The sequence below is a fragment of the Ochotona princeps genome, chromosome 26 (genome assembly GCF_030435755.1).
Source record: "Ochotona princeps isolate mOchPri1 chromosome 26, mOchPri1.hap1, whole genome shotgun sequence".
Taxonomy (NCBI): Eukaryota; Metazoa; Chordata; class Mammalia; order Lagomorpha; family Ochotonidae; genus Ochotona; species Ochotona princeps.
The window spans coordinates 28,518,458-28,539,124 of record NC_080857.1 but is presented as its reverse complement, the minus strand read 5'-3'; the positions used below and the strand labels follow the sequence as shown (position 1 = coordinate 28,539,124).

The following is a 20,667-nucleotide window of genomic DNA, read 5'->3' as shown; positions in this document are numbered from 1 at the left end:
GCTGAAGCACTTGGACCACCTTCCAGAGCTTTCTCAGGCACATTAGCAGGGCATGGGATTGGGATAGCTGGGATATGAACCAGCACCCATGTGGAATGTTAGTGTTGTCTCTGTGCCACACTTTACCCGTCCCCTCATTGTTCTTTTTTTAACCTTTGAGGTGTGGGAAGATACGGAGAAAGCAAGCATGCTGCCCATTTCCTGGTTCACTCCCCACTTCCCACAGTGACTTGCGTCTGAACCAGGAGCCAGGACATGAGTTCAGATGCCCAACTATCTGAGCTGCCACCTCTTTTCCCAAGGTCTGCACTGGGGAGAAGCTGGAGTAAGGAGCAGTGCTGGGGACTGAACCCAGGAGTACCAGTGCAGGAGACAGGCTATCTTAATGGCTAGGCCAAATGCCCACTTCCAGAACTGGGGAAAAGGAGTGGTCTTTCCAGGCTGCTTCTATCCCCAGTGATTCCCTGATATGTCACTGCATCTCCTGAATGCTGTACTTTCGTCTTTTTATCATTTAATACAGCTCATCCTAAGTAATGCTGGTAGGACTGTACAAACTAGTCACTTTTAAGATTGAGGGGTTTGGGGCTGGTGTGATGGCTCAATTGTATCATCCTCTACCTGCAAGTGCCAGCATTCTATATGGATGCTGATTCATGTCTCAGCTGTTCCACTTTCCACCCAGCTCCCTGCTTGTGGCCTGGGAAAGCAGTGGAGGATGCCTCAAAGCCTTGGGACCCTGCACCTGCATGGAAGACCCAGAGGAAGCTCCTGGCTCCTGGCTTTAGTTTAGCTCAGTTCCAGTCATTGCAGCCATTTGGGGAGTGAACCAGAGAATGGAAAGTCTTTCTGTCTCTCCTCTCTGTAAGTTTCCAATAAAAATCAATAATAAATATTTTAAAAAGTGGAGGGGTTTAATGTGTTGCAGAAAATATTTCTACATGTATTTATACCTAACTTCATATTTTTCTTGCATTCATTCTCTCACTTCAATCTTCACAAAGCGGGGATCCTCTCTGGGCCAGATCTTGAAGGAGTGTGGGGCTTGTGCCCTGTGCCCACTTGGCAGTGCCTCCTGCCATCTGTGAGCCTCTCCCAGCCTTGTCTGATATTGACCTTTCCAAATATCATCTCCCATCAGTCCTCTGCACTCACTGTAACTTTAGCAATTGTGAACTGCTTGTAGGCGGTTGAATTTTGCAAGCTCTTTTATAATGCAGGCATCAATTCAATCATTCACTGCTGCTTACCTGTTGGACTTCAGGCTTCCATCCCTCACTCACCAGTTCTGAGTCCTAATAAAGCAGAAACAATGCTGTGTGGTACACAGAGGACAAGCAACCCCTGGCTTGAAGGGGTTAAGGAGGCTTCTGCAATAAGGCAGCTCCAAAGAAAAACATTTTAGTGAGCAGTAGAGAGACAGGAAAGAGGATGATGGCGATTAAGGCAGGTGTGTCCTCCAAGCCCAGCAAGGTTGCGTGAGTGTTAAGATTTCACTGGTGGGCAGGGCTAGCTGCAGGTGTGTAGTGTTAAGGACGATGCTATTCAGTGGTTTTCAAGCAGGAAGATGAAGCAAGGTGCAGAGTGCTGGAGAACCCTTCCTGGGGCTTATCCTGTGCTGCTCAGCTTCTCATTCAGTTCTGGCGCCAGTGCCTCTGCAGGTGCTCCAGGCTCCCCTGTTCCAGAGGATTCCAGAACATGCGAAGTAGAGCAACGACAGTGTTGCTTTTTGTGTTTTAGCTGTTCCCTTACTTTTTTCCTCAGCCACTTGCTCTCTGGGTTTAAAATGCAAAATCTTGATTCCCACTCCAGATACTCTGATTCAGTCTGAAATTTAATCAGGAAATCCACATTTAACACACATAAACATTGCAGTGGGCTGTGCGCTTACTGAGGGGCCTCAGTTTTATGCACATGTACTTGAAAGACAAGGAAAATTGAATTACAAGATAAATTCGGTGAAACGAAATTTGAAATTCAAGCATGCAAGGGAGGGGGAGCCTTCAAAAAAATTCGCAAAACATGCATATTATAAAAATTATTCTGACTTTGCGATATTTTTACATCAAAAGCTAATCTTTTCATTCCATTTTTACAAGAACTTTAGAAACATCTCTGTGTATGTGTATGCGCATGCTAAGATGCAGACATACACACGCCTTCTCTTATCCATGCGTTGTTTCTTAACAATGTGCTTGGTACGTATCTACTGTGCTACAAATATCCTATTGAATGAATGAATAATGTCCCATTTAAAAAATATTCCCTGTAAAATGAGGCTCATACACACACACACACACACACACACACACACACATGCACACAGTTGAGCAAGTGCTCCTATCCAGTGGTTTGCTCCCTAATGCCTGCGACCATCTGGGTCAAGCCAGAGCCAGCAGCTGAGAACTCAGTGCAGGTCTCCTGTGTGAGTGGCAGGGACCTAATCGCTTGAGCCGCCGTGGCTGCCTGCCAGGGTCTGCATGAGCAGTATGCTGGAATTAGGCGTAGAAACTCAATGTGGCATCTAGGCCCTTTGGATCTGCTTCAGCTTTTCTGTGTAGGAGCTTGAATTGAAGCTCACGCAGGCCAAGGCCAAACCCTTTTTGCAGCATCAGCACAGCTGCCTTGTTGAGTTGGCCTTTGGGAATCAGGCAGTCTCATTGAACCACACTATCCTTAGAACCGGAGATTCTTAACTTCTGTCTTCCATTGTCAATGGCACATCATTATAACCTGGCAAGGACATCACCAGTAGGTGTTAGAAGCTCATTATAACAAATTGTGGGAAAATATAAAACTGTAAAAATCTTAACGTGGACCTCCAAGAAATTTTTTTGTCTGTTTCAAGGTTAATAAAAGGGAAAACGCAGAGACAGTTCATTGAATGGTACAAGACAGTGATGGGTTCATGGTTAGTATGTGCAGTGAGTGGGGAGAGAAGAAAAGATCACTTTGCCCCTTGGATGGGACACATTTGTAGGAAGGTAGGAAGAGAGTGACACGTGCAGAGACTTGGCAGGAGACAAGGCCTTTAGTGACAAGGACACTTGTTTTAACAAAACATAGTTTGCATAGAGAGTGGTGGTTGTTACCTGGAAGGGGTTGTGAGGCTATGGCCGGATAGGCTATAAATGAAAGGTTGAGATGTGATGTGGTCGGAGCCATGTGATGTATTCAATAAAAGTCTGATGTCCCTGACCCCAGATCCGTTCACCTTCTATACAAGGTCATGCAGTTTTAGCCCAAGGCCCTAAAGTGTAGGCTCCTCTTTGTGCACAGCCCCAGTCACACTTGACTTCCTAGCCAAGACATTTGACCTTTGCATGCAGAGGAATGTTTAGCTCCCCCTGCCTGTATCATGTGCCCGTGGCCTGCACACATTGCCTAGCTGCTTCCCTGTTGTGCATGCATTCGCCAGCGTCTTTGTTGACAGCAGAAAAGTCAGAATCCGGATTTCTTGGGTTATAAATCCAAAACATAGTGCTCAAAGCACCAGACATGTGGTCTTAAATAACGTTGCAGTCCTTGTTGCCCTGTCGTTGCTGAAGCAAAACTTTGGCTGTTACACAAGTCTGGGCAACCATCCTCAGTAAGTTTTCATGAGAGGTGTCACTGCTTAATAAACCCTTTGATCCAAGATAATTTCTGTGTAGTATTGGATGGCAATTTCTCCCCAAGGAAGTCCATGAAGTCTTGGGTGTGAAGACTCCTGTTGTAGAGTTTGTCACCATCAGTAATACTTATATGGAGGACCTTTAAAAAACTCATGGGAAAAATGGGACTTAAAGGATGAATTTCTCATATGTAGAGTTTTTTTTTTTTTTTTGGTCATAACAGGTGGAACATTTATATTCTGAAAAAAACTATGCATGTATTTGAAAGCTGCTTTTGCATCAAAATAAAATCAGCCTTTTAATTTCATTTTCCATGCATTTTTTTTTTGCAGTCCTAAAGTGGAAGGCTATTTTCTCATTTCCAAGAGGATTCTGTTCAGAATCACCAGTAATTACAGTGGGAAGCTAAATGCCTTGTCTTTGTGTTGATGGAGGAATTTTCTCACAGAAGTACAAGAAAAGTGGAAAGTTTTGTCTGAGGAAATGTGACTCCGTAATCTCCTGAGTTATTGCTTGGGCATGCATGCGTGTAGTTGATCCAAGTGCATTAGGAAATAGCTTGTGATGGACAAAGAAAGACACTGGGTGAGCATGGCAAAGACTGCTCAGCACCACCTCCCTCCGAGCCATTACCAGGTGCAGAAAACATCCAGCCTGCCTCTGCTTCTCTCATTGGAGGCTGTTTGCTATAGGCCCTTACTAAAACACGCTGTTCAGTAGCTTATCCACTTTATTTCTTTGAGTGAAGCTTTCGCCTGGCCCTTCACTACTAGAGGCTTTAGTGGGAGTTCTTATTTTGGAGGAAATGAAACATGTCTGCATCTGTCAGCCCTAGGAGATATTCTCCACTGCTTTGTTTCAGGGATTCAATCATTGCACATAAAAGTTCAAGGAAAAAAAACCACATTTTTCTGTATAGTTTTCTGTGTGTCAAAAATGTCCTTTTCGGAAAAGAAGTGGAGTTAACTTGGCAGTCAGTGTCGCTTTTCCCGGTTTTGTTTCGGTGGTTTCAAGAGTTCTGAATGCAGTCTCAAGTGCCATAGTTCACATCCCACCATTATTTGATGTTCTATGATCCGGGTCAAAGGTTAAAAATAAGCTCTTAAATGAAGTGAAATTAAAGGAGGAGGGATTACCTCCCAGTTGTATTTGAACTTCTACAGCTTTACATGAATTTCTAGTTGATCTGGAAGTGAGAAGGGAGCTGGAAAAGCTTCATTCCTTGCAACTCCTGTGAAACCAGCTCCTACTCGGTCTCATTCAGCACAAATTTGAGGCTAGGAGAAAATGGACTGTAAAGGCCGACAAGTAAAGGATGACTATAGTCATGTTAAGGATCCATTCTGGACAACATCTGAAATAGGAATGCGTAGCACCCTGTCTCCAGGGACTACCCTGTCTCCAGGGACCACCCTGACTCCAGGGCAAATGTGAGGGTCACTCACTATGTTTGATCTTTGGGATCAAAGACGGATTTGAGGGATTGCTTTTTTCTTGAATCAGAGTGTGCACAAAGGCTCACTGTGCTGCTTCCAAACAAATGAGGCAGTAGTCACTGCCCAAGCTAAGTCCCACAGACCGAGGTGGAGTCAGTTAGCAGTTGCCAAGATTGAATTCGTTTCAGCCAATGAAGAATTTGATGATATTAATAACACTGATTCTGAAGAAGCCAGAAAAATTTGTGTGTGTGTGGTGTGCACATGCTGGGACTGGTGGAAAGAGAGCCAATAAAATTAATGCAATTTGAATGATCTCATTAAAACTTAATTGGATTGTTTTATTCAGTTAGAGGTGGTATAAAAAAGTTAGCAGAAGTGTGATTTTTTTTCTCTTATTACCTCTTAAATAAGTAAGAATTAAAGATTAAATAAAAATACATTTTTAAAAAAAGAACTGCTTTAAAGGAAAGACATATATTAAAGAAAGCTAAAAATTTGAATGTTTTCTCAAAAGAGAAAATATCACTGACCAGTGAACACATGAAAAGATGCTCAGCATTTTTGGGAGTTAGGGAAATGCAAATTAAGACCACAGTGAAATACCAGTAGAATGATTAATGTGGAAAAGCCCCGCAGCACTAATTGCTGTTTAGATGGTGGCACACTAGCAGTGTTATTGGCACAAGTGCCCAAAAGCACACAAGACTAAACTTGGATTTGCACAGCAGGTCTGCTCTTCAGTATTTCCCCAATAGAAATGGAAGCATTATCTCTTTGAATGGGAAGCAGATGCCAGCCATGGCATGATTTTGAACAATTCATGGAATAAAAGAGAGAGGCTGTGCTTGAGCTTAGTATTTGGAGTATTTGCCTTTAGGTGCTGCAGAATGACACGCCAGGAGGGGCTGCACTCTTACGTTGCTCTGTCTGCAGTAAACACTATTGGCATGAAGAGCACCTGTTACTTGTGAGCTTACAACTATGAAGGCTCTTCCAGGAGTTAGTGGAAAATGAATACTGTAAAAAAAAAAGAAAGAACTTTGCTTGGATTTCAACATTTTTCACATCCAAATATATTTATTTTTTACCTTTTTAAAAAAAGATTTATTTATTTTTATTGCAAAGTCAGTTCTATAGAGAGAGGAGGAGAGACAGAGAGGAAGATCTTCTGTTGATTCACTCCCCAAGTAACCGCAATGGCCAGTGCTGTGCTGATCCGAAGCCAGGAGCCAGGAGCTCTTCTGGATCTCCCACACGGGTACAGGGTCCCAAGGTTTTGGGGCATCCTCGACTGCTTTCCCAGGCCACAAGCAGGGAGCTAGATCGGAAGCAGGGCTGTCAGGATTAGAACCGGCACCCATATGGGATCCCAACACATTCAAGGCAAGGACTTTATCTGCTAGGCCACCGCACTGGGCCCTATTTTTCACCTTTTTTAAAGTATCCTCATAGAACATGGTTGCATTCTGCTAGTCAAACAGATTGTCATTGTGAGTTTGCTGCTTTTTATTTTTAGTGATACTCTGTTTTACACTATTTCATCTGACGTTCATGTGTCTACATTGTATTTCTTTTGATTAATGTTTGCCTGTCTTCTGCTTTCTTCTCTTTTCTGTCCCCATTTCAGGTTTGTGTCTTAAAAACAACTTGTCAGTTGTTTTTTTTTATTGGTTTGAGAAGTAGACATGCAGAGAGATCCCCCATCTACTGATTCACTCACCGAATGTCTGAAGTGGCCAGGTCAGGCCCGCAAGCTGGAGCTCACCTCAGGTTTCTCTCATAGTGGTCAAGAGCCCACTGCCTGGGCCATGACTGCTGCCTGCCAGGGGCACATTATCAGGCAACCTGAGTGGGATGTGGAGTTGGTACCAGAACCCAGGCTCTCCAGGGTGGGTAAGGGTGTTCCGAGTGACGTCTTCAGTGGTATGTTATGTATCCACTGTTACCTCTCCTTTCTGAAAGTGGATTGGAATTTCCCTCACCACCACCTCCACCAGTTCCGTCTCCAACTGTACTGACTTGGAAGCTGTAGCCGGTGTTTTTTTTTTTTTTTAAGTGGTTATAATCAGAATTTTAACAGGCTTATGTGTGAAGTCTAAAAGTTAGCTGCAATGTATATGAACTACTTTCCTGGGTGGCTCGTGTGAAGTTGGGAAGTTAGATGTGCTCTGAAGTTTTGTTTCTTCTGAATCTTTGCTCATAGACTCTTTTTTAATATATATATTTTTTAAAGATTTATTTATTTTTATTGCAAAGTCAATTATATATGGAGAGGAGGAGAGACAGAGAGGAGTTTCTTCTGTTCAATGACTCACTCCCCAAGTGACCTCAGTGACCGGAGCTGAGCCAATTCGAACTCAGGAGCCAGGAACTTTTCTGGGTCTTCCATGGAGGTGCAGGATCCCAAGGCTTTGGGCCGTCCTTGACTGCTTTCCCAGGCCACAAGCAGGAAGCAAGGTCCGCTCCCCCAATTTCGCTGGCTCGATTTCGCTCCAGTCTCCGCAGCCCAGGGCTCCCTCTTTGTCCAGGTTGCTCATCCCAGTCTTTTGCATTTGCTTTGCTGCCGTGTGCCGCCTTACTCAGTCCTGGCGGGACTGGGGGATTTCCCACAGTGTTCCCGCGGTTCTTTTCCTGTCTGGCTCACTTCAGACTGCTCCCGTCCCTAACTTTTAGGACCCTTGGTAACATCGGTCTAACTCCGTTGGCCATCGTGACTCCTCTGCTCACAGACTCTTAACTTGCTCCCTCATTGTTTACGCTTACCTACACGTTTATAAGTTTTGAACTCACCTGTTTTCTTGTCTAGCTCAGGTCTTGGTTGGAGGATGATTCCGTTCCCCCTGAGCGTGCATCCTTTCAGTTTATTTGGTGAACCATCTCAGTGCCCTAGAATGTCTTTATGTTGCCATCATTTTCAAAAGCTTGTTTTCTGATTACCAAGATGGTTCTGTTAGATGCAGCCTCCCTGGCTGGTTAGCACAGGGTTCCCCATTTCCAGAGAAGGCCTGCTACCAGGCACGGAACAAACAAGTGGTTCTTCCAGTATCCCTGCAGCCCATGAGATGATACTGAGGGCGCCCCCTACCCCCCATCCCATTCATCTCCTTGCCTGGAATCCCCACCATTGGCCTTGCCACCTTATGGGAACTCTTTGTGTTAGGAAAGTTAGTTTTCCAGCTGTTGGCCAACATGTATATATGCCAGTGCAACCCGGAGCATATTCTAAATACTACAAAAGAGTCAGAAAACGGAGATGTAGAAGATGGGAAACAAATGGATGGATGATCCAGTAGTTCTTGCACCTTGCATACTGAATTGAGACTCTTCTCTGAGTATACTCTTTGCTTTCTGCTTGGTGTCAGCCCTGGTAAGTCATAGACATTTGAGACATATTTCATGTTGAGGAATCACAGGTGGCGAGACCAGAAGGTGAACAGCTGGGATCTCTTGATCTTTACGTTCGTAATATTCACTTCTCCTGTGTCACTCTGCCTCCCTTTTCTGGTTCCATCTCCCTTTCACTTGTTCTGAAACCTTCACTAGTATTTGGCTGAATGTCCTCCTTCAGAGAAGCTGCCCTGAGATGGCCCCTGTGTCTGCATGAGCCTCCTTCCCTTCCGCATTCCCATGTGAATTCCTACAATGCTGGCTCACACCTGTGTGCAGTGTGATGCCAGCACTAGACCTTGGTTGCAGAAGGCATTACTGTGCCAGGTTCACTATTCCAGCCCTACGTCCCACTATTGTGTCCCATTTCAGAATCCCTGGTTTTGAATCCTGGCTCCACTGCCACTTCCAGTTTTCTGCTAATGTGCATCGTGGGAAGCAGCAGGAACAGCTCAAGCAGTTGTGTTCCTGCTGCTCACATCGGAGATCGGGTTTAGCTGCCGGGCATTAGGCAGTGAACTGGCAGGTGGGAGTTCTTTCTTGGACCCTTTGTCTCTCAAAATAAACTTAAAAATTCAAAGAATAAAGATATTTTTCTGCCATGTAGTGCCCCAGCTGAGGCCAGATGCCTCCTTTCCCAGAAGTCATATTTGAAAAGAATGATACCTTGGAGTTTTTCATTCCTCGTTTTAGCAGGAACTATCACAGTTTGTTTTTAGTCTGTGTGTTTATTGTATTCTAATAATAAACATCTGAATTAAAACTAAGATAACCAGACATCTGTTAATAAGATGCATTGGGCTGGTACCAAATACTCCAAAGGATGAAGGCACTTTTCACTCTATGCAGCCACTTAGAATACATATATATGTTAATATATATATTAATATATATATATATATATATATATATATATATATATATATATATGAACAGACACACTCACACCCATCTAGTTTTCCTGGAAAAGTACAAATTATCACTCAGGTACAAAGTGGGTTATTATGACGATGGAGGCAGAACCTTCATTAGAGGCTTCAGTTCCTGTTGCAACCAATCCTCTGTTGACACTGTTGAAAAAAAAAATACTAGAGATGTTTAATTTCTTCATGTTTTTAAAATTTGGATCCTTAGTTTACTACACAATGCTATTTCTTAAAAAGAAACAAAAAGCCTAGCCTGGCAGCCAGTAGATGTGTTTCTAGGTTGTTAGCTTCTGAGAAGGTTTTTATGTACTAGAGAATTGGCGAAAAGCCAAATATAAGTATTTTTGGTGCAAAAGAGCTTTTGAAATCCATGCATTTTTTTTCATACTGTACATTTCCGTGAATGTTTTGAACATCCCTCATATGCATATTATTTCACAGATTTTTGCACCAAACACTTCTTTTAATTGCAATTTTTCATGAACTTTTCCCCCCGTAAACAACATTTGGTGAAAGCAAAGCTCTCTTCATCAAGCCTTTTCCACCCCCCTACAACAGTTGACAAAAGATGGCTGATTGTAGAAGCCCTCATATTAGTGTTTGAAGGAATCTGATCATGTGGTAAAGGGCTTTTGCCTTTCTCGCTGGTCTTGGAGTTAGTTGCCTTGTGAGGAGCAACAGGGCAGCCGTATTAGCTCTGTGCAGGCAACACACGAGGAAGTCAGCCCTACTTCAACTCTGGCGAGGTAGTTGGAGAAAGAAATGATTCGACAACATGCGCTTCTCCTGGCTGATGTTCTGTAACACTTCTCAAAGTCATCAAGCAGAACTTGGGAGCTTGAAGGGACCTTAGAAATTTACTAGTGGAGAAGAGAAAAACAAAACAAGAAGCTGAAAAGGAAATGGGATAAGCCAAACTAAAGGGCAGGATTCCTTTAGTTTCCAGCAGGAAACACATGTTTATCTGGAAAAGATTTCGGTGGGACAGGTTGTTTGTACAAGGATCTTTTTTGTGAGGAAGGAAGACCAGGCTGGGGTGGGGTGGGGAGAGAGTCCCAGAGCTTTTTAGTGCCTGGGAAAAAAAACCCCAGAGGTTTCACTCAGAGAAGCCTGGCTTCCACAAGACAGGTGTTGCTGGTGACACTAGCTGACTTTTAGGGTGGGATGTCTACTTGTTTTATAGGAAAGGTAATGGTAGTATCAGTTGCAAACAAACACACAAACAAACAAACAAACAAAAAAACACCCCCCCCCCAAAGAAAAACCAGGACCTTGAAAAAAAAACCACAGAAATAGAAAGGTGGTCTGGGCGAAAGGTGTTAGAGAGCAGCAGTTCGGCTCTGTCACTAGGATCTTTTGGGATGATCCATGCGACCCACTTACTATGGTTTTGAATGCTGTGGCTTCGATGGGGACATTTGTCTTGACCCTTTCATCAACAAGAACACCAGAGTAGCATGAGGAATCTGCCACAGGCCATGGCCAAAGCCATGCAGATGGCGCTTTGGCCACTTATGTGGCATTGTCAGCAGGACAGGAGTCCACATGGGGGACAACTCCCCTAGTCAGGGTTATTGAAAATGGCGGACAGGGGGGATTTTCACTCATTAATTTCGTGTAGAAAGTCGTGACACATAGGAATTGAAGGCTGTTATTCTAAAATCTTTCTACTTAAGACCTCATTCTGCAAAGAGCTTACTGAAGTTTCTAGAAAATACCCGGGACATTGATTTGGCCATTCCGGAGGATGACACAGAGGCTCCTCGTCGAGCTTGCAACAGTTCTGCTCTACGTTCTGGCTGTCCTGCTTCCAGGCATCACGGAAGGGAATGGGATCTGCGTGTGATAGCAGCCACTGCGGTGCCGTGTCCAGTACAGCGTAGGCACAGTCACTGAACTACGGAGTCACCCGGGGGCCCCCAGCCCTGGGCAACACCTAACACCACTCCAAGTCTCTCTGCCCTCAGACCTGCGGGAGAATGTGCAAGAGCGGTGGGACCTCTGTTAAGAACCTTGCTCCTGCCTGAACTCTCTTGCTCGTCACCCCTGAGCTGAGCCTGGCTGGGTTGTCATCTGTGACTACCCTGCAAAATAAGTTTTATTTCATTAAGTCAGTTTTAGGTGGAGAAAACAACAGGGCATTTTAATAAAACTGTGCAGAAATTGTTCTGCTTTGGAATGTCTGATTGACCTACTGTAGGGTTAACACATTGACTGTCGCACCTCATATAAAAGGAAGCTTTTATATGATTTTATATAGATTTCATCAGCATTGTCATGTAAAGATTCCTTTTTATATAAGGCTTATTTATTTTTTTGAAAGAGTTAACAGAGAGATTTTCCATCTGCTTGTTCACTCCCAGATAACATCAAAGGGTGGGGCTGGGTCAGGCTGGGCTTCCTCTGGGTCTCTTACATTGGGCCCTCCTCTGCTGCTTTTCCCAAGTGATCATCAGGGAACTGGATTAAAGCGGGAACAGGAAGATTATAAACCAGTGCCTGAATGAGATGACAGCATCACAAGTAACAGCTTTATCTGCTCCATCACAAATAATACCAGCCACGGTCAGGTTTTTAAAGGTAGTACCTATAGACTAAAAATCTGTAAGGATTTATTTTTGGGTACGGCACAGTGGTTTGGTGGCTAAAGTCCTTGCCTTGCATGCATGGAATCCCATGTGGGCACTGGTTTGTGTCCGGCTGCTCCACTTCCGTTGCAGCTCCCTGCTGGTGGCTTGGGAAAGCAGAAGAAGACAGACTTGGGACCCTGCACCCATGTGGCAGACCTGGAAGAAGCTCCTGGCTCCTGGCTCCTGGCTTCAGATTGGCTCAGCACCAGCCCTTGCAGCCACTTGGGGAGTGAACCAGCAGATAGTGGGCCTATCTGTCTCTCCTTCACTCTGTAAATCTGACTTTCCAATAAAAAATAAATAAATCTTTTTCAAAGACATATTTTCAGAGAGAAGGTGTTCCATCCTCTGATTTATTTCCCAAATGGCTACAACATCCAGAGCGGAGCCAATCTGAAGTCAGGAGCCAGGAACCTTTTCCTGGTCTCCCTTTTGAGTGCATGGGCCCAAGGACTTGGGCCATCTTCTGCTGCTTTCCCAGGCTATATGCAGAGAGCTGGATTGAAAGTAGAGTAGCTGGGACATGAACCAGTGTCCATCTGGTTGCTGGCACCACAGGGTCAAAGATTAGCCTGTCGAGCTACAGTGTCAGCTCCCCTTCCCTAAACAATTTTGTTATGAATCTGTATAATTAAGCAGATTGACATTATCGTCATGTAGATAGGGGGATATAAAACTACAAACTACAACAAAAGAAGTCTGACTATTGAGATTCTTTCATTTGAGACTAAACATAATGAGTAGTGATCCAAAAATAATAAAGGGATCCTTTTGTCTTTTATTTCAGTCTAGTTACGGACTGAAGACAGTTTCTAATTATTTCCTTTTTAATTTATATAAATGTGCCCATGAATCAGTGGATGTTCTACTTTAATTTTCTGTGATACGGTGCTCTTTTAAATGTTTGTTTTATAAAGCTGAAGTTTAAATGGGAATAACATTCAATTGGCATTTTTTTAAAAGTTTGTGTTCACTTGGAATAGGTACTGTAGCAGATAGGAAGGGTGGGTGGAGTAGATTGGAGGGAGGCTTGGTGACAGGCACCAAAAATGCGATCAGATAAAGATGACATATTCCAGGGCCCCCCGCAGGTGGGGCAACTGTGGCGCACAAGCATTGGAAGAGAGGAGCTGGCGGGCAGCAACCATGAAGACCAGAGAAGTAAATGGAATGTTGAATTAGAGACCAAAGTGGATGTTAATACAGTATAGTGAAGAACTGAGTTTCAAAAGTTCGTGGAAATGCCTATTTCCATGAAATATGTCTGGATTTTAAAAAATTATTTTGCCTAAACTACATGTATCTTTTAAATTCAAATCTCCTGCAAAAATTGAATTTAATTTTTGAATCCTTTTCTGACTGCAGATAACAGATGCAATGGATGTTCTGTCCCTGTTTCCTCTTGGCTCACAAAATAACACTGGAAATTCTTGGTCTTAATCCTGTCTTTCTTCAGAAGCAACTGAGGAAAACAATGGGCGCTGGAGGATAAATACCCGAGAGTGCCCTCTGTGCCCAGTGCCCATCTCCAGAGGTGTTCTACCAACTTTCTGAGATCCTCTGAAGTGCTTGGGATTCCATTTCCCACACTGGAAACCTGCATTTTCTCTCTGGGTTTCTTCCCTACTCCATCTCTGGACTTGTGGGTGTTGTTTCTTAGAGAAACTACCTTGGTCAAGCTCCGCTCCTGGGGAAGTCTAAGGGAGGACAGGTGTGAGCAGAATGGAATCAGGATTAGCGGTCAGTGAAAGGTCTGCCCCTGAAGCCCTCTCTCGGTTTGTGTCTGGGTGGCTCCAAGGGTAGTGGAGGGTGCTGTGATCTCCTGTGAAGAAGAGGGTTGAATTCAGCAAATGTCGGCGTTGACTTACCTGGGGATTCATCAGGGGAGTGCTGAGAAGCTTCTTAGAAATAAGCTTAGGGGTCTATGGCCATGCCACCCTGAATGCACCCAGTCTCGACTGTTCTCGGAAGCTAAGCAGGCTCAGTCCTGGTTAGTGTTTGGAGGGAGAAATAAGCTTAAGGGTTGGCACTATAGCCCAGTGCATTAAACTGATGCTGCCTAGATGTTGGCATTCTGTATGGGCACCTTTGTGGTCCTTGATGCTTCTCTTCTAGCCCAGCTGCCTGCTAATGCGCCTGGGAAAGCAGCAGAGGATGGCCCAAGTGTGCTGCCTTATGTATCCATGTGGGAGACCTGGAGGAAGCTGCTGGATCTAAGCTTTTGGCCCAGCTCTGCCTGGTGTGGCCATCTGGGGCATGAACCAGAGGAAGGAAGATTTCTTCTGTCTCTCTGTCTCTCTTCTCTCTTCTCTCTTCCTCCTCTCTGTAGTTCCGTCTTTCAAATAGATAAATCAGTCTTAGGAAAGTACAAGTTGAGCAGCTAGAAACCCTGTAGCATTTTCTGTCTGTGAATGCTATCTCCTGGCAGTTGTTGAAAGTCAGGTGAATGAGTGAGGCTTCTGAGGAGATGAGTGAACACCCAGAGAGACTGCAAGGATGGTGTGCAAAACCCTGGCCAGGACACCTGCCTCAGCAGTGGGCTGCAGGGAATCCGCCAGGGGCTGAGACGGGAAAGCTGTCCAGATGCCTGAGCCGAGGAGGGTAAAATGATGAGGGGAATGGGAGGTGAGGGCGCTCTTCCCATGAACAAGGGCGCGTGAGGCTTTCCCATGGCCCTTGGTGGAACTTTGGGCCCCGTTCATAGGGTCACATCTGGGTGTTCTGCTCTGATTTTACCTTTCTGGCAGGAGTGGTGGCTGTGAGTGGGCTCAGGAGTCAGCCTAGTGACATTGCTTTCCTGTCCCTGCTCGGCTCGGGACTGCTGCCCGTTGCTGTGTAGGTGGGCCCGCGTGGGCTCCTCTAACATCCAAGCTGATCACCAGCCTGATCACTGAGTTTGTTGAGTTCAGCTCTGTACCCCTTGGTGCTGTGTGAGGAGCTTGTGCCGCCGTGTTCGAGCACCATGCCCTTGGCCGCAGCCTTGATCTCCGCTGCTGGCAGATGCCTGGAACCTGGGCCTGTTCTCACCACGTTCTCCTGTCTCTTTTGCAAACCACTGCTCATCTCAGCCCCTCCAGGAGATTTTTCTGTGTTAATCAAGGGACTGTGCCACACTCAGTGCCCCTCACCGGTGCTGCTGGCGTGTGCTTGGTGTGAGGACTCGCCGGCTGGGGTGTTGGTCCAGCACGTGTCCCGATCCTTCTCTGTATCGTCACTGCTTCTGACACGAGCTGTCTGTGCTTACAGTTTTGTGCCCCATTCTTCACACACAGTTCTACAGTCCCGTGGCTGCACACTCTACGTTGGGTAATGCTCGGCACAGGCCTGCTGCCACATCGCATGGCCTTTTGGGGACATAGTTGGGTGACCCACACAGAGCACACTGGTTCCTTCTCCACTGGGAACTTTTGGTTAACTTGAAGATTTTCCTGTTTGTTTTTCTCACAGTTGTTCCTTCCCACATGTAAAAATGATAAGACTCTCTCAGGAAGAAGAAAAGAAACCGTGTGACTCGGTAGCTTGACAAAAGAGGACACAAAGTCTGGCTTCCTCACTTCTATCAAGGGCTTTAACCTCACGTGACCTGTCTGTTAACCCTTCATTCACCAGGAAATGTACCGCTTCCCAGGGATACCGGAAGACCCAGTGTTTTGTAAAGGGCTGGGTGCAGTGTGGTGATATCAGAATTGGAAGATTCTGGTGTGTGCTTTGCCAGTAGCTAGCTAGGCAAATCTTGGACAATGTTGTCTGGCTGTTTTTGATATCAGTTTCCTAGTTAGTTTTAGATAGTGACTGTCCTAGAAAGATAGTTGAATTAAAAATTCTTTGCTACTTCTGGAACTCTGCGGCCGTGTGAAGAATTCACAACACTTACCACAGGTCTTAGTTACTGTGCTTTCCTAATTGTGATGCACTTACTGGGTCCTTACAGTGGGCCTGGAAAAATATACTCTGCTCATGCTGCCGATGAGGAAACTGGGGCAGAAGAGGTTGGACGGCTTGCTGAGGACCACCCGGCTTTAAAAGGGGAGAAGCGAAATTGACAGAAGGGCTCCCTACTGTGCACCCTACTTTATTGCAGCCCTCAGTACAGTCCCTCGAAGACCAGCCACAGAGCTGGCAATTAGCCAAGTTCAAGTAAAGAGTTCAATCACATTTTCCATTGAGTCTAACTTCATGTCTGGATGCATTTTCTATCAACAAATCCTGGGAAGCAAAAAATAAAATAAAATAAAAATACCATGCTGGGGCCCGGCGGCGTGGCCTAGCGGCTAAAGTCCTCTCCTTGAAAGCCCCAGGATCCCATATGGGCGTCGGTTCTAATCCCAGCAGCTCCACTTCCCATCCAGCTCCCTGCTTGTGCCTGGGAAAGCAGGAGAGGACGGCCCAAAGCTTTGGGACCCTGTACTCGCGTGGGAGACCCGGAAGAGGTTCCTGGTCCCAGCACCGGATTGGCACGTACCGGCCTGTTGCGGCTCACTTGGGGAGTGAAACATCGGATGAAAGATCTTCCTCTCTGTCTCTCCTCCTCTGCGTATATCCGGCTTTCCAATAATAATAATAAAATCTTTTAAAAAAAAATACCATGCCATATATTTTCCCTCCCCCGTTTCATTTACTTGCACTCATCTGAGAGTTGCTTCTGCCCCACACTGGAATATTGCACAAGTACCTCCCAGTGCATGTTTTTGCTGCTGGAGTAGAAAGTGCTCAGTTCAGTTTGGTAGAGCAAAGATAATGCAGGATGAAGTCTCTGTTGTTTTTTTTGAGATAAAGTCAATAGCAGTTTTCCAGAGGCGTCAGAGAACAGGTTTCTAAACAACATCTCACAGTTTTCAAGCCAGCACGGCTTTTTGCAAATGAAACATACCCTCAAGGGTTGTCTGATAATTCCCAGGCATTTGTGTAGTCTAAAGGTACTTATACAAGCTCCTGGGATGAACCAGAATTTTGGTTCACAGCTATTCACCTTCATTGTATTTGATGTAATTGCTCTGCACCTGTTCTAAGAGGTAACTTTCAAAACTTGACTTCTATGAATTCCAGGGCCTGCCCCACCCCAACCTATGGGTATTGGCATGACAGTTTCCCACTCTAGGAAAAGCCAGCTAGGGTGAAGAGACAGCTTCTCCTGCACTCTGGGGCATTAAGTACTTCAGGAGCCAAACAGAAGTTGTGATGCAAGTTGGAGTTGCAAAGTACGATGAGGTGGCCAGTAAAATGTGATCTGAAAGATTTCCCAAAGCCCTGGTTTGTTTAAGGCACAAGGTTCAATCATCCCAGGTGTCCTAGGAGAGACCACTGCACAGTGAGCACGAACCCTCCATTCTCTGTTGTGAAGTGGGTTCCAGTCTAGTCAGGTGATTAGAGTGCAGGCCCAGAATTCATGCCCACTGGTGACAGTGAACCCCACTGAAGTCACGGGGTCCCAGTTTTCTTGTGTGCTCCCAGGTGTCTATGAGTGTGGGTCTTTTCTTTGTAAACAGAGAGACTCACTAGCAAGTAAATCCAGGAAAGATAAGAGTCTAGTTAGAGCCCAGGGCCAAGGGGAGGTGAGGAGGAAGTACCTGACCAGAGGCAAGAGACCAGGTGCCCAGGGTGTTAGGGTGTTAGTGTGGGGCTGTGGTGGGAATAGGTGTTGCTCCTGGCTCCTGGCTTAGTTTCTAAGGTGGCAGATAGGAGAAATGTTTGTAAACTGATTGGAAACAAGAGGAAAGGGTGTTCCAGGAAGGGCCAAAGGCAACAGCACAGACATCAACACAGGACTGCAGTCATGAACAGCTCCAAGTGACCTCTGCCTGGGTCCCCGTGGCCCTGAGCAGTCAACTGCCAAGTTCCTGCCACTGCTGCTGAGGAATTTAAAAAAAAAAAAAAAAAAAAAAAAAAAAAGGAGGATTTGGTTCATGAAATGTTAAATATGTGATGCAGTTGACCTTTTTACCTAATCTTGATGGTATTAAGGGATTCAGTAAATTCTTGGTAATTAGACCCCCAGGGAGAGTTGAATTTGCATTTTGTAATTCCCTTCAAGTTTGGCTTTGTGTCTGGCTGGTAGCACTGGCTGGGTATAGGGTGATTACCTTAGCCTAGTGTCCTCATCTGCCCACAGAGGAAGGCTCCAATCTGTTCACTTCATGGTGACTGAATGAATTATGGAAGTATGTGGATGAGGACAGGAAAGTGTTAGTGTTTCTATTCCTGAGGAATCATTACCAAGCTTGTCAGGAGGTTTTTTTTTTTTTAAAGATTTACTTTATTTTAATTGGAAATTCAGATATACAGAGAGGAGGAAAGACAGAGAGTCCATTGATTCACTCCCCAAGTGGCCACAATGACCAGAACTGTGCCAGTCCAAAGCCAGGAGCCTCTTTTGGGTCTCCCACGCAGATGCAGGGTCCCAAGGCTTTGGGCTGTCCTCTGCTGCTTTCCCAGGCCACAAGCAGGGAGCTGGATGGGAAACGGGGCTGCCAGAATTAGAACCAGTGCCCATATAGGGTCCCGGTGTGTACAAGATGAAGACTTTAGCTGTTAGACTACCGCACCGGGCCCCAGGAGTTTTGAAATTGTTGCATTCTCCGTGGGGTTGGAGACAGTGGTATGTGAGAATATTTCAGGAGATTCATGACATGGGGCAGGGGTTTGGCCTAGCAATTAAGACTCTGGTTTAGATGCTCATATCTCACATCAGAAGGGCTATTTATTTGGCACTTGCTTCCAGCCCTTGACTCCAGCTTCCTGGCAGTGTGGACTCTGGAAGGCCATGATGCTGGCTGCTACCTACATGGGAGACGTGGATTGAGCTGCCAGCTTGAACCCACCCAATTCCAGCTGTTGTGGGCGTTTGGCGAGTGAACCAATAGATTAATGGGAAATGAGAAAGCTGGGGAAGGTTAACTAGGGCTCTTGTCAGAGATTGCACATACTCCGAACCTGAAGTGAAGCAAGCAGAGTTGCAGTTCTACTACTGGAGACCACTGCACCCACCTCATCAAAAGTGCCACTTTAGCAATTGTTTATTAGTTAAAGAGTTCCAGTGTGATTTGCCTTCTTGCTGTACACATCCATCTTGGGTAGAATTGGACCCCTTTGAATTCACCCTGCAGGGAGGGAAGAGTGCTGGAGATCATAAGGAACAGGCTGTCGTGGTAAGTGTTCTTCAGTTGACTGGTAGAGTCAGAGTTGGGTTTATACAGCAGATGCCCAGTGACACACCTGGGGAAGTACTCTGGTACAGTGGTACGAAGTGCAATGGCCAAGGCTCAGGAATGTGGCAGCCACTGTTCCTCTGACAGCAGAAGTAGAAACCAAGGTGACTTGTAGCCTCTTCTGGGTCAGCTTTTGGGTGAGTAACTTTAGAAATTCAGTGCTGGTGAATTCTTCCTATCCCAGGAAGTCAGCCTTTCATGTTGATCAAAGAAATGTTAATTTGTGTTTAAATGGGTGGGGAGAGAAATGGTCATTGCACACCCTCAGGGACCATAAGGCAAGGCGGTGTAAGCAGTGCAGAATGGACCGTGTTTGTGATCCTTGGCACTTAAGACACAACGAGGAAAAGAAAGAAAAAGAGTGCTATGATGAATTAATTTGTTTCTCTTTCTTTTGAGGCGATACTGTTTCAGTTGTAGGGCTGATAAACGACAACTTAGAAATTTAAAAAAGAAGATTTTTTTTTTTTCATTTGAAAGTCAGAATGACTGTGTGAGACAGGGAGAATCAGAGATCTCCCATCTGCTGGTTCACTCCCTGAACAGCTGCTGCCAGCTGGAGCTGGGCTAAGAGCTTCTTTCCAGGTCTCCCATGTAGGTGCAGGGACCCAAAGAGTTGGGCCATCCTCCACTGCTTTTCTAGACTCTGAGCAGGGAACTGGAACAGAAGTAGAGCAGCCAAAACACAAACTGGAGCCTATGTGGGATGCTGGCACCACGGTAGAGGATTAGCCTCATTGTGCAACTGGGCCTGCACCAAAAGCAGGTATTTTAACTTGAAGTATAGCTTTCAGAAATTGGAAATCAGAACACAGTCTTGGTGTGTGTTCTACAAATAATTAAACTTCTGAGGTTCTTCAGTTCTGAGGGTCAGTGGTAGGTCCCTCGTTTGTTCATTCGCTGCTGGGGCTCAGGTACTTTCCATGGGGATGCAGGCCTGGCTCACACTAGGACTAGATCAACCTTGAAACAAAAGAGATCATTTAAGAAAATACCTTGCTATGCCTGGATTCTGCTTTTCCTCCAAATTGGAGAAGACCTGTTTTCTGTATGTACAATAAAGGAGCAAACGTTTTAAATGAGTGAAGAGGAATTGGGCATGTTAGGGTGTTCAGGGGCTCATTTGTGCTAGATTCTGCATCCATTTTACTTGCTGCTTTTGGTAGCAACTTCCTAAGTTGCAAATCTGAATCTCTTTGACTTGAGAGTTTTGTTCCATATCTTACTTAGATCATACTATCATTCTGTGCTATCTCATGTTTCTATCATTTCCTGTTTAGTATGCGTTTGAAATGATTCTGGAAATGGGGCATGAAATCACAGCCAGATGGAGGTATCCATTCTGGTGTCTGCATATAGATGGTGATTATCATTCACAGTGTTGTGTCGTATGGTTCAAAATAGCTAGGATGTTCTCATCACAAAGGAAGTAGCTTGTTTGAGACGATGGATAACCTGAACATCCT

At 45.2% G+C, this 20,667-nt stretch overlaps 1 protein-coding gene across 1 annotated transcript in view; it reads left to right on the top strand.

The window, feature by feature from the left end:
* The window catches only part of PRKCH (protein kinase C eta), a 231,865-nt gene that overhangs the window by 103,779 nt on the left and 107,419 nt on the right, over positions 1-20,667 (top strand). The window lies entirely within an intron of this gene.